The sequence below is a fragment of the Emys orbicularis genome, chromosome 1 (assembly GCF_028017835.1).
Source record: "Emys orbicularis isolate rEmyOrb1 chromosome 1, rEmyOrb1.hap1, whole genome shotgun sequence".
In the NCBI taxonomy this organism is placed as follows: Eukaryota; Metazoa; Chordata; order Testudines; family Emydidae; genus Emys; species Emys orbicularis.
In genome coordinates, this window is record NC_088683.1 from 247,686,692 (window position 1) to 247,699,483 (window position 12,792).

The 12,792-nt window shown below is 43.5% G+C and overlaps 1 protein-coding gene across 1 annotated transcript in view; it reads left to right on the top strand.

Moving 5' to 3' along the window:
* TMEM131 (transmembrane protein 131) overlaps positions 1 to 12,792 on the top strand; it is a 172,114-nt gene that overhangs the window by 78,055 nt on the left and 81,267 nt on the right. The window lies entirely within an intron of this gene.

The window sequence follows — 12,792 nt, forward strand, 5'->3', positions numbered from 1 at the left end:
TGTATTTTAAAGAAACTTTATTTTTAGTCTGTCTTCCCACATAAAATATTAGACTACCTTTCTTGGTGCTCCCTCTTTGAATGCCTCTTCTGCTTTCTTATTGTCATCTGCAACAAATGAAGTCTTCTGTTCTAATCTTTCCAGGCCCTGGATGGCTTCTCCTACTATATCTATATATCTAGATATATAGATATATATAACCTGTTTATCCCTGTTCCACTCAACCCTCTCTCCTTAAACCTTCCAATAGCCTCCCACAGTTTTTCTTTGCACCTTCTTGTGTGCTGTCCCTTATGGTTAGAATAGTTTCTCTCTCATCATGTTCCAGATAATCACCTTGTCCTTCAAATCTTTACATTCCTTCTGCGAGACCTTATAAGGGTAACCCTGCAAGATTTGTGTGCAAACTGAAGCTTGTAGAGTTACCTAGTATATTGTCTGAACTAGACTGTAAACTCCTTGGGGCAGGGATTATGTAATTTTTTTGTATAATGCATGAGAACATTGTTGGCACTCCATATACAAATATAATTAGAAGCTAGCCATTTCTTTAGCCATGTCCAGCAATTACAATAAAATTGGAAAATCAATGCTAATATGTTAAAATATTGCTAATTAGTGCTCACCAGCTTGTTTTTAATTAAAAGTGAAGTTAAATGTCCTCAATATGGCCTTGCAAATAGAATCCCTAACTTTACAGGCAGAAATCCAAGAATTGAAAAACTGTTATCTAGCCAGTTAGACCAGCTGATTATTATCTAATGCCTATAGTAAACTACTTATGGACTATTTGCCTATTCTTTGAGACTAAGCAAACAATCCATTTACAACAGTGTGTATAACTAAACTTGTTCCCTTGTGTAGACACCTCCTAAAAGGACACACATTTTTGTAACTACTTCTACCTGTGCTTTGAAATCAGTAGAAGAAAAAAAATCTCTTATTGATGTATTGCAGCATTTGTGAATGTATTGTCACATTTCGGCACTTATGTTCTGTAAGAAACTGCATAAATTCAAGTATTTCTCCCATCTGTCACTTCCGTCCGTGCATGCATCAAAAGTAGATCAGTGAAATAGACGTACCAAAAATTTGGGCTCTGGCTGTCCTGTCAGATCAGAGTGGAATAACAATGATTTTTAAATCAATTTTTAATCGACAATTAAAAAATTTAAATCAGTAAACTATAGTATAGTTTACATTTTACTCATCCTTTAAAATGAGAAGAAAGTGAGGTCTTAAATTGCTAACTTGGATGTTTTGTACTTGTTCCTTTAGTTTTCCAGTAGTTAGTAGAAAGTCTATGTAAAATATGAAATTCTACTAAGAAGTTTTATGCTTAAAATCCTCATCTGTACTGAAGAAATACACCGATATAGGCAAAACAGAACACCTACTTGTACTTCCCCACCTCAATTTCCTCAGCACTCTTGAGATTCTTTGGGCTAAGTCAGTGTCCCCAGTGGAGTCCAGAATCCCGCCGTCTGCACCTAGTCAGTCAGTCAGTCTCTCTTTGTCCTTTGTACCTGGCTTCCTTTCTTCTTCCTTGGCTGGTCCCTCCGTTAAACAAGACCCCTCTGCTGTGAAAGCATGACTCTCTGATCCCCTTTCCTGCCCAAGCTTCTTGTGTCTCTCTTGTTTCCCCTGACCTGCTCAGTCTGTATGATTTTAAAGGTTAGCATCAACACTTTGGTTTTTTGTTGTCCTGTTCGGAGATTGCTCCAACTTGGTTGAACTGGTTTCCCAATTCAAGCAACCCTCCTTAGCATACCTGTTTAGTAGTCAGAGTATAGTTGTTAAGGGTAATGACTTTCCATTGTCCCTGGTCTGGGAAATGGGTGACACAGGTCTGACAGAACATAGCTGATACGCCATACACTGCGGCATGAAATGATTCAGCAGTTTCATAACATCAGTCTGAATTCATATATTTTTACATAAGCAGATTCTCCAAATTGTCACAGTGACTTAAATTGCACCTTGCATCTGTATGCCCAAATTAGTCTGCTTGGAGAAGTTTCTTGTATACAGCTGAATACCCCTGATGTTAAGACTCAGTTGTATATCTGTCTCCTAAACAGGGCCGGCTCCAGGGTTTTGGCCACCCCAAGCAGCCAAAAAAAAAAAAGCCATGATCGCGATCTGCGGCGGCAATTCGGCGGAAGGTCCTTCGCTCCGAGCGGGAGTGAGGCACCGTCCGCCGAATTGCCGCCGAATAGCTGGACCTGCCGCCCCTCTCCGGAGCGGCCGCCCCAAGCACCTGCTTGGCAAGCTGGTGCCTGGAGCCGGCCCTGCTCCTAAACAGAACCAAACTTAATTGATCATTTCAATAGTGTGGTAAAAAACTTTTTTTGTTAAATCCCTTAAGTATGATTACAGTAGAATTCATTGTAAATGTAAGCATGATATTTTTGTTCATCTCATGTTCTAGCATATTAGGTTTTCAAAAACACCCCAATATGGTTGACATTGGTTTATAAATAACGAAATTTCATTTTATTACTGAGTTAGAAGTAGACTTTCTTGTTGCGGTCTTTGTGAGATAGTGTTTTAGATAAAATATAAATAATAAAAATATATGGAGATATACCTATCTCATAGAACAGGAAGGGACCCTGAAAGGTCATCAAGTCCAGCCCCCTGCCTTCACTAGCAGGACCAAGTACTGATTTTGCCCCAGATCCCGAACTGGCCCCCTCCAGGATTGAACTCAACCCTGGGTTTAGCAGGCCAATGCTCAAACCATTGAGATATCCCTCACCCCCTCAGATGCCACTGAAGCATGATTATTAATAAGTTGTTGCCAAAATATTGCATTTGGTGCAGTTCAGAAGTGTTAGCATGGAATCAAATCAGTGTAAAATATCTCAAATTTCTGTTCCAGAAGATCCTTACATGGCAGTATGCATGCATAGCAACTGCTAATGTTGCCTGTTCAGTGGAGAGTCTGATTAGCATGTATAATCTTTCAAGATGCCCAGTTCTACATTTTCATATTTAAAAAAATAACAAATGTCAAGTTAAAAATAAGGAAGATGAAGAGACTTACCTGGTTTAGAAAAGTTTGGGTACTTGCCTACTGTGTTTAAATTGGCCTGTAGCCATCCCACCTTGGGCTGTAAGCTTATTAGATCTCACAAGCTAAGCAGGGCAGGGCTGGGACAGTACTTAGTTGAAGACCTTCAAGGAATACATGTAGGTGCTGCAGAAAGACATTAGTGACTCAGTAGGTAGCAATCTCATCTGAGTCAGGTAGGTAGCCCTACTCCAGCTCCCAGTTTTATAGGGTCCAAAGACCATAACACGTGCACTGGAATAGCCCATGAAAAGGTCCTGGTCAAATTTCAGTGGTGATAATTACCTTCCACCTTCACCCATGCTCCTCTGCTGAGCCAACTGTGCAGTACTGGAAGGGGCGTGTGGACAGATTCCATTACTGGTAAAGGGGGCGTGACAGGAAAGGTTTGGGCACCACTTATGTATTGGCTACATAGAAAAAGCACCTTCTGAACAAATTGGTTTTCTGAATGTATGAGAGTCATAGGTTTGCTTCAGTGACGAATAACTCCTACGTTTTATTCCTGCAAACACTTCAGAGCTGAGAAGCGGAAGAAGAGTTAGCTGAACTACTTTTTGGTTTGTACCATCAACAGAATTAACTGTGTGTCAGCTGCAGCATCTATATTAATGTTCACTCCTAAGCCAAAATAATAGCTTGACTTTTATTTTTTAGACCTCAAATTGCTTGCAGGGCTGGCAATTAAAAAATACTTTTGAATTGACTTGCTGTTGAAGGCATTGAGAGAAATAAACATGGAACCTCAGTACCATTTTAGTCACTTTTGGGGGACTATATAACCACAGTGTGATCCTTGTTCCCACTGTCAGAAGCCTTGAAATGTTTTTTCCATGCAGGCAGGGGGCCAGGGTCCAAGAATATAGCAGTCTGAAAAAGTCGCATTCTACAATAATGTGGAGTGTCCCAGGATAAATGTCTGCTCCCTAGTTCTGATATTCTTAACAGTTGTAAGAAAGTCAAGAATTGTGGGGGGCGAAAAAAGCACTCTTTGATCCTGACATTTTTTAGAAGGTTCTCAGAAAACTCTACTATTCAACAATTTAAACTATGGGTATTAAAATACTTGCCTTGCAAGATGGCCTTCCTAATAGCTGTTAACCTTGTGAGAATTGTGAATATCTGCAGAGGTCAGTCACATTTCCTTTTAAATGAATCTCTAAAGCCACTCTTTCTTTTGAGTTCAACTTTCATTTTACCTTAGAGTTAAAATAGACTCCCTAGTAATAAATCCCTCGTTTTGGTGGGCAAACTCCAGCATAAATATGATGTCTATATAGTTCTAATAAAATACTTAAACAGCTGGCTTCTTTAAGGCTCTTACCGTTGCGTAAGAAATAATTTGGGTGGATAGATAGGTAGATCCAGTCAGTCTCAGAGCCTGTTTCATCTAAAAAATTAGAGAGGGAGAAAATCTACTGGGACATGTAGTACATTCTTCATGCCAATGTAGATTTTGGTCCCTGTTGTATATTTTCTTAGACTCCTGTTCAGTCTAGTTATAAACACTGTACAAGAAATAGTACTTCAACTCCTTCTATTGAAAGATTATACCACAGTCATGGACTTTACTGGTTAGACGTTTTTCCTGATACTCTTAATTTCATTATTCTTAGTTATAGTTTAAGATACTGAGGTAAATCATTGGAGTTTAACCCTACAAATGTTGACCATTATATGCCCTTTTCACTTTTCTTTGTTTAAACAAACTGTATTACCATAATTTCTTTCCTCATAAATCTGTCCCTTTAGGGTCCTAGTCACCTTTGTTACTCTTCTATGAATTTTCTCCATTAATTCCTGTTTGTTTATACCATTCTGGAACTGAAGAAAAATGGGCTCTGACTCCATATGCCTTAGAATTCACACATGGGGGAAATTAGGATTCAGAAAAGATAATTGGCAAAAGGAAATTATTTTAAAATGTCTAAAGCTCCTCTAACAGCATAGAGGGCTGGGGTATGTCTACACTACGGGATTAATCCGAATTTATATAATTCGAATTTTGGAAACAGATTGTATAAAGTCGAATGTATGCGGCCACACTAAGCACATTAATTCGGCGGTGTGCGTCCATGTACCGGGGCTAGCGTTGATTTCCGGAGCGTTGCACTGTGGGTAGCTATCCCATAGTTCTCGCAGTCTCCTCTGCCCATTGGAATTCTGGGTTGAAATCCCAATGCCTGATGGGGCAAAAAACATTGTCGCGGGTGGTTCTGGGTACATCCTCCCCCCTCTCCAGGGAAGCAACGGCAGACAACCGTTTCGCGCCTTTTTCCTGGGTGAACAGTGCAGACGCCATACCACGGCAAGCATGGAGCCCGCTCAGCTCAAGACAGCAGTCATGAACATTGTAAACACCTCGCGCATTATCGTGCAGTTTATGCTGAACCAGAACCTGCAAAACCAGGCGGCGAGGAGTAGGCTACGGCAGCGCGGCGGCGAGAGTGATGAGGACATGGACATGGAATTCTATCAAACCGCGGGCCCCGGTGCTTTGGAGATCATGCTGTTAATGGGGCAGGTTATAGCCGTGGAACGCCGATTCTGGGCCCGGGAAACAAGCACAGACTTGTGGGATCGCATAGTGTTGCAGGTGTGGGACGATTCCCAGTGGCTGCGAAACTTTCGCATGCGTAAGGGCACTTTCATGGAACTTTGTGACTTGCTTTCCCCTGCCCTGAAGCGCCAGAATACCAGGATGAGAGCAGCCCTCACAGTTGAGAAGCGAGTGGCGATAGCCCTGTGGAAGCTTGCAACGCCAGACAGCTACCGGTCAGTTGGGAATCAATTTGGAGTGGGCAAATCTACTGTGGGGGCTGCTATGATGCAAGTAGCCAAAGCAATCATTGAGCTGCTGCTACGAAAGGTAGTGACTCTGGGAAATGTGCAGGTCATAGTGGATGGCTTTGCTGCAATGGGATTCCCTAACTGTGGTGGGGCGATAGATGGAACCCATATCCCTATCTTGGCACCGGAGCACCAGGGTACCCAGTACATAAACCGCAAGGGGTACTTTTCAATGGTGCTGCAAGCACTTGTGGATCACAAGGGACGTTTCACCAACATCAACGTGGGCTGGCCGGGAAGGGTTCATGACGCTTGCGTCTTCAGGAACACTACTCTGTTTAAACGTCTGCAGCAAGGGACTTACTTCCCGGACCAGAAAATAACCGTTGGGGATGTTGAAATGCCTATAGTTATCCTTGGGGACCCAGCCTACCCCTTAATGCCATGGCTCATGAAGCCATACACAGGCAGCCTGGACAGGAGTCAGGAGCTGTTCAACTACAGGCTGAGCAAGTGCAGAATGGTGGTAGAATGTGAATTTGGCCGTTTAAAAGGTCGCTGGCACTCGTTACTGACTCGGTCAGACCTCAGCCAAACCAATATCCCCATTGTGGAGCACACAGCAAGCAGCAATAACAATCTCTGTGAGAATAAGGGGGAGACCTTTATGGCGGGGTGGGAGGCTGAGGCAAATCGCCTGGCTGCTGATTATGCGCAGCCAGACACCAGGGCGATTAGAAGATCACACCAGGAAGCGCTGCACATCAGAGAAGCTTTGAAAACCAGTTTCATGACTGGCCAGGCTACGGTGTGAAAGTTCTGTATGTTGAAAACCCGCCCCCTTGATTGACTCATTCCCTGTAAGCAAACCACCCTCCCCCCTTAAATCACAGCTTGCTTTTAAACGAAATAAAGTCACTATCATTTAAAAATCTTGTATTCTTTATTAATTGATTATAAACATAGGGAGAGAACCGACAAGGTAACCCGGATGAGGTTTGGGAGGAGGATAGGAGGGAAGTAAAAGGCCACTGAAAAAATTCAATATAATGACAGCCTTTTGGTTGGGCTGTCCACTGGGGTGGAGTGGGAGGGTGCACGGAGCCTCTTCCCTTCCCCCCCCCCCCCCCCGCGTTCTTACATGTCTAGGTGAGGAGGCTATGGAACATGGGGAGGGGGGAGGGAGGTTATACAGCGGCTGCAGCAGCACTGTTATCCTGCTGCCGTTCCTGAAGCTCCACCAGACGCCGGAGCATGTCTGTTTGATCACGCAGCAGCCCCAGCGTTGCAGCCTGCCACCTCTCATCTCGAGCGTCCCTCATGACCTCACGTTCACTGGCATCTTTCCTGTACGTAGATACCGTGTCCTTCCACTCATTCAAATGAGCTCTTTCATTGAGGGTGCATTCCATTATTTCCGAGAACATCTCGTCTCGCGTCCTCTTTCTCCGCCGCCTTATCTGAGATAACCTTCGGGACGGAGGAGGGAGGCTTGAAAAATTTGCAGCTGCTGGAGGGATGGAAAAAAGGAGAGAAGTTTTTAAAAAGATACATTTTACAGAACAATGCTTATACTCTTTCACGGTGAAAAACACTATTCACATTACATAGCACATGTGATTTCAGTACAAGGTCGCATTTTCCATCTTTAATATTGAGTGCCTGTGGCTTTGGTGTTAGAGATCACAGACGCAGGTCCGGGCAACAGAATTCGGCTTGCATGCGGCCATGGTAAACCATTGTCTTTCGGCTTCTGCGCCCTCCTTTCCCACATACCAAGCAAAGCCCGTTGACTGCTGCGGTTTTCCTGTTAACCTTCAGCAGCAGAAAATAAACTAACCCCCCCCCCCCCATCCAATTCTCTGGGATGATCGCTTTATCCCTCCCCCCACCGCATGGCTGGTATCAGGGAAGATCCCTGCAGAAACCAAACTAACCCCCCCCCCCCACCCGCCATGAATTACACTGCTCTACAGCCAAAATGCTTCTGAAATAAATGTAGTCAAACTTTACTAATTCTGGGTCACTGAGAACGAAAATGATGCTTAAAATTGTTGATTGGCTCTAGTTTTCAAGATATGCTATTGGGTCAGTATATACGACCCTTGACTTGGGAATGGCGGAGGATAAGTGAGTTATAAAGGGAAGGGATCTCAATTTAAACCAGAAATGACTAAAATACATCTTTGACTGGATCTATGAATGAATCTATGACTGGGTTTGGACAGTACTTGCTTTTTAGGCAAAACAATGAATGATGCAATCTGAAGCTGGTATTGCGTCATACATGATATGAATTGCATCATGTTATTCCTAGAAGTCATGGATGATGCAAGCATAAGGAAGCTTACATCACTCTGCTGAACAAATTGCCCTATATCAGCTCTAGAAATCATACAGTGTCGTGCTCTCTTATTTGTCAGTGTTTGATTTTGCAAAGGGACACATTTCTGTTTAGCCAAAGTGAGCAGAGATGCCTTGTACTTGTGTGAAGAGTGCAGATAACTTCTGCTATGTTTGTGGTGAAGTGACTTTTGCATCACAAAAGCGCAGTATAACCACTATGGTTAAGAAAGCCTATCACCTTTATTTTGGCTGCAAAATTGGAGATCAGGACAAGAGGTGGGCCCCACACATATGCTGCAACACTTGTGCAACAAATCTTCGCCAGTGGTTGAACAGGAAAAGGAAATCTATGCCTTTTGCAGTGCCAATGATTTGGAGAGAGCCAACAGATCATACCAGCAATTGTTACTTCTGCATGGTGCCTCCAGTTGGGAAAGGTGTGTCAAAGAAGAAAAAGTGGACTGTGCATTATCCAAACATTCCATCAGCTATACGCCCAGTACCCCACGGAGAAGGACTGCCGGTTCCTGATGCACCAGAATCATTCTCACTTGAGTCAGACGAGGAAGAGGAAGAGGATGAAACTTCTGGTCCTGAACCATCAATGTCACAGGACCCACATTTTCTCCCATCCTCCTCCTCTGAACCACACCTCATAACACAAGGTGAACTGAATGACCTTGTCAGGGATTTGGAACTACCCAAGAGTAAGGCAGAGCTGTTGGGCTCCAGACTACAGCAGTGGAATCTCCTGGCAGGTGATGTTAGGTTTTCCATGTTCCGTGACCGTCAAAAGGATCTTGTCCCATTCTTCTTCATGGAAGGTGATCTTGTAGCCTGCAACAACATCGATGGTGTGATGGCAGCCCTCAACATCGTTCACGATCCAGATGAGTGGAGACTGTTCATTGATTCATCGAAGACGAGTCTTAAAGCTGTTTTACTGCATAATGGCAATGTTTTGCCATCAATTCCAGTTGGTCATGCAGTCCATATGAAGGAAACCTATGACAACATGAAACAACTTTTGAGGTGCGTAAACTATGACCAACATCAGTGGCAGCTTTGTGGCGATTTGAAGGTTGTTGCTCTTTTGCTTGGTCTGCAGACTGGATACACAAAGTACTGCTGTTTTCTCTGCGAATGGGATAGTCGTGCAAGAGATTCCCACTACATCAAGAAAGATTGGCCACTCCGACAGTCATTGGAGCCTGGGAGGAAAAGTGTTCAGCATCCACCACTTGTTGAATCAAGGAAGATTTTGTTACCACCCTTACACATCAAGCTGGGTCTGATGAAGAACTTTGTCAAGGCCATTGACAAAACACAAGCAGCTTTCAAGTACCTCCGTGGAAAATTTCCAAGGTTAAGTGAAGCTAAGATAAAGGAAGGTGTCTTTGTTGGTCCTCAGATTCGTGAACTTCTTCGAGATGATGCATTTGACCATGCACTGCGTGGCAAGGAAAAGACGGCATGGAAATCCTTCCAGTTAGTGGCAATAAATTTTCTCGGAAACAAAAAGGCAGACAACTACAGGTTGTTGGTGGAAAACCTCCTCAAGGCATACAAAAGCCTTGGTTGCAACATGTCACTAAAGATACATTTTTTGCACTCTCATCTAGATTTTTTTCCACCGAACTGCGGAGCAGTGAGCGACGAGCACGGTGAGCGATTTCACCAGGACATTGCAACAATGGAGAAACGCTATCAGGGCAAATGGAGCCCATCAATGCTTGCAGACTATTGCTGGACAGTGACAAGAGATGCTCCATTTAATGAATACAAGAGACAAGCCAAGAAGCGCCGAGTAGACACTGAATAGGACTAAACTATGTACATAATAGTTTTTTGCCTTTTGTTTCATAATAAATTTTATTTATATAACCCTTTTGCTGATTTTTAAAGTGTTACATAAACAGGACAGGTGAAATATTATCATGTAAAGCAACCATAAACACATGAAAAGACCTAGGTTTACAATTTATGATTAAAACTCTACTATCTACACAATATATATAGACATAAAATGTAAAAACTTAAATATCTTAGAAACAGTAGCCAATCAGTTGCTTTAATTGTCATATTTGAATTCAGCACATCAAAATACATAATAAATAGCACATTTTATCTCTGAAGCAGACGACTTCTCAAAAATTGTAGACCAGTGTTATCTGGGATGATCGCTGTACCCCTCCCCCGACCGCGTGGCTGGTATCAGGGAAGATCCCTGCTAGCCAAAGGCGAAAAGCTCAGTGCCAATTCCCCCCTCCCCCACCCCCGCGCTTGGCTAACTGCAGGGAAGGATTTCTTTTCAGCCACAGGCAAACAGCCCAGTAGGAACGACCACCTCTGTCCCCTTAATTAAATTCCCGTATTTCAACCAGGTTACCATGAGCGATATCACTCTCCTGAGGATTACACAGCGAGATAAAGAACGGATGTTGCTTGAATGCCAGCAAACACCGGGACCATACGCTGCCAGGCTTTGTCATGCAATGATACCAGATTACTTGCTACTAGCATGGCGTGGTCAAGTGTCCTACCATGGAGGACGGAATAAGGCTGCAGTGCCCAGAAACCTTCTGCAAAGGCTTTTGGAGTACCTCCAGGAGAGCTTCATGGAGATGTCCCTGGAGGATTTCCGCTCCATCCCCAGACACGTTAACAGACTTTTCCAGTAGCTGTACTGGCCGCGAATGCATCCCAAGTCCTCAGGGCAAATTAATCATTAAAAAACGCTTGCTTTTAAACCATGTTTTATATTTTAAAAGGTAAACTCACCTGAGGTCCCTTCCATGGGGTTGTGGTCTTGGGTACTGGCTTGGGAGGGTACTTCAGTCAGGCTGAGAAAAAGATCCTGGCTGTTGGGGAGAACGGAGTGCTGTGTGCTCTCTGCAAGCTTGTCCTCCTCCTCCTCCTCTTCCTCTTCCCCGTCCGCAGAATCCTCAGGTGTGGCTGATGAGATTACCCCCGCCTCGGAATCCACGGTCAGAGGTGGGGTAGTGGTGGCGGCCCCCCCTAGAATTGCATGCAGCTCAGCGTAGAAGCGGCATGTCTGCGGCTCTGACCCAGAGCGACTGTTTGCCTCCTTTGTTTTCTGATAGGCTTGTCTGAGCTCCTTGACTTTCACGCGGCACTGCTCTGAGTCCCTATTGTGGCCTCTCTCTATCATGCCCTTGGAGATTTTTTCAAAAGTTTTGGCATTTCATCTTTTCAAACGAAGTTCTGCTAGCACTGAATCCTCTCCCCATATAGCGATCAGATCGTTAAAACCTTCAAAAAGTGAGCAAAAGTATCCGTACGGTCCATGCTGGTGCTCTTTTTCGATTATTGGCCTGCCTGGTTATCTGTGGTCACCTATGCTCTCCTGTGCTGGGCAAACAGGGAATGAAATTCAAATGTTCGCGGGGCTTTTCCTGTCTACCTGGCCAGTGCATCCGAGTTCAGATTGCTGTCCAGAGCGGTCACAATGGTGCACTGTGGGATAGCTCCCGGAGGCCAATACCATCGAATTGCGGCCACACTAACCCTAATTCGAAATGACACAATATCGATTTTGGCGCTACTCCGCTCGTCGGGGAGGAGTACAGAAATCGATTTTAAGAGCCCTTTATTTCGAAATAAATGGCTTTATGTGGACGGGTGCAGGGTTAATTCGATTTAACGCTGCTAAATTCGAATTAAACTCATAGTGTAGACCAGGCCTAGGACTCAAATTAGGCAGAGTATCACAGAATGTGCCCACGTTACTTTTTGTGGTTTCTACCATCTTGTTCTCCAAAATTTTGTCTTTTTATTTAAAAGTCTCTAGCCATTATTGTTGTGAAGAAAACCTTCAAAAAGTGAGCAAAGTGTAACCCAGAGATCCCCAAACCAAGGGGGCGCAGAGGAACATTCTGCTCCGTCCCCGTCCCCAGCCATGACCTCCTGACCAGGTATTGAGTTATCCCTAAGTGTGCCATTAGTTCCAAACCATAGTATACCAAAAATATTGCTTTAGAGTACCATTCAAAACTATTTAAAAATCCACATAGGAGAGTAGTTGCAGAAAGGCGCAAGCTTGTCTCCTTTGGAGCAAATTTGTTATACAGTGTAAAATAGCACAGTTGGAGTGGAAGCAGTAAATAGAGAAAAGTATATGGGTCCAAAGAAGGTTTTATATTTCGATGTTGAGGAATTTGCATTGAGATAGTGCCCACCTTTCACAAATAACTATATTTTGAAACTATATTGTGTGGGTTAGCATAAAACTTACAGAAATGCCATAATGCAGTTTTTTAACTTCTTAATGGCTGAATTCTAAAGCAGCTATGAATGTGCACAGCCACTCTGTCAGTCATGACCATGGGTAAGTGGCTTAGTTACATAGTAGAGTCTCGCTAATTTTCTCACATGGCCACTTCTCACGTCAGCACTGAGCTGTTAGATCTTTGCTGAGGGCTCATATTGCTAAGACTTCATTGGTTTTGCAAACACATTACTGAATTGGTCATGGTCAAGGCTTTAATCTGGTTCTAAAATACAGTTAAGATTCTGTCTGGTATTTTAATTTTGTAATTGGTTCCCCAACTACACTGTGG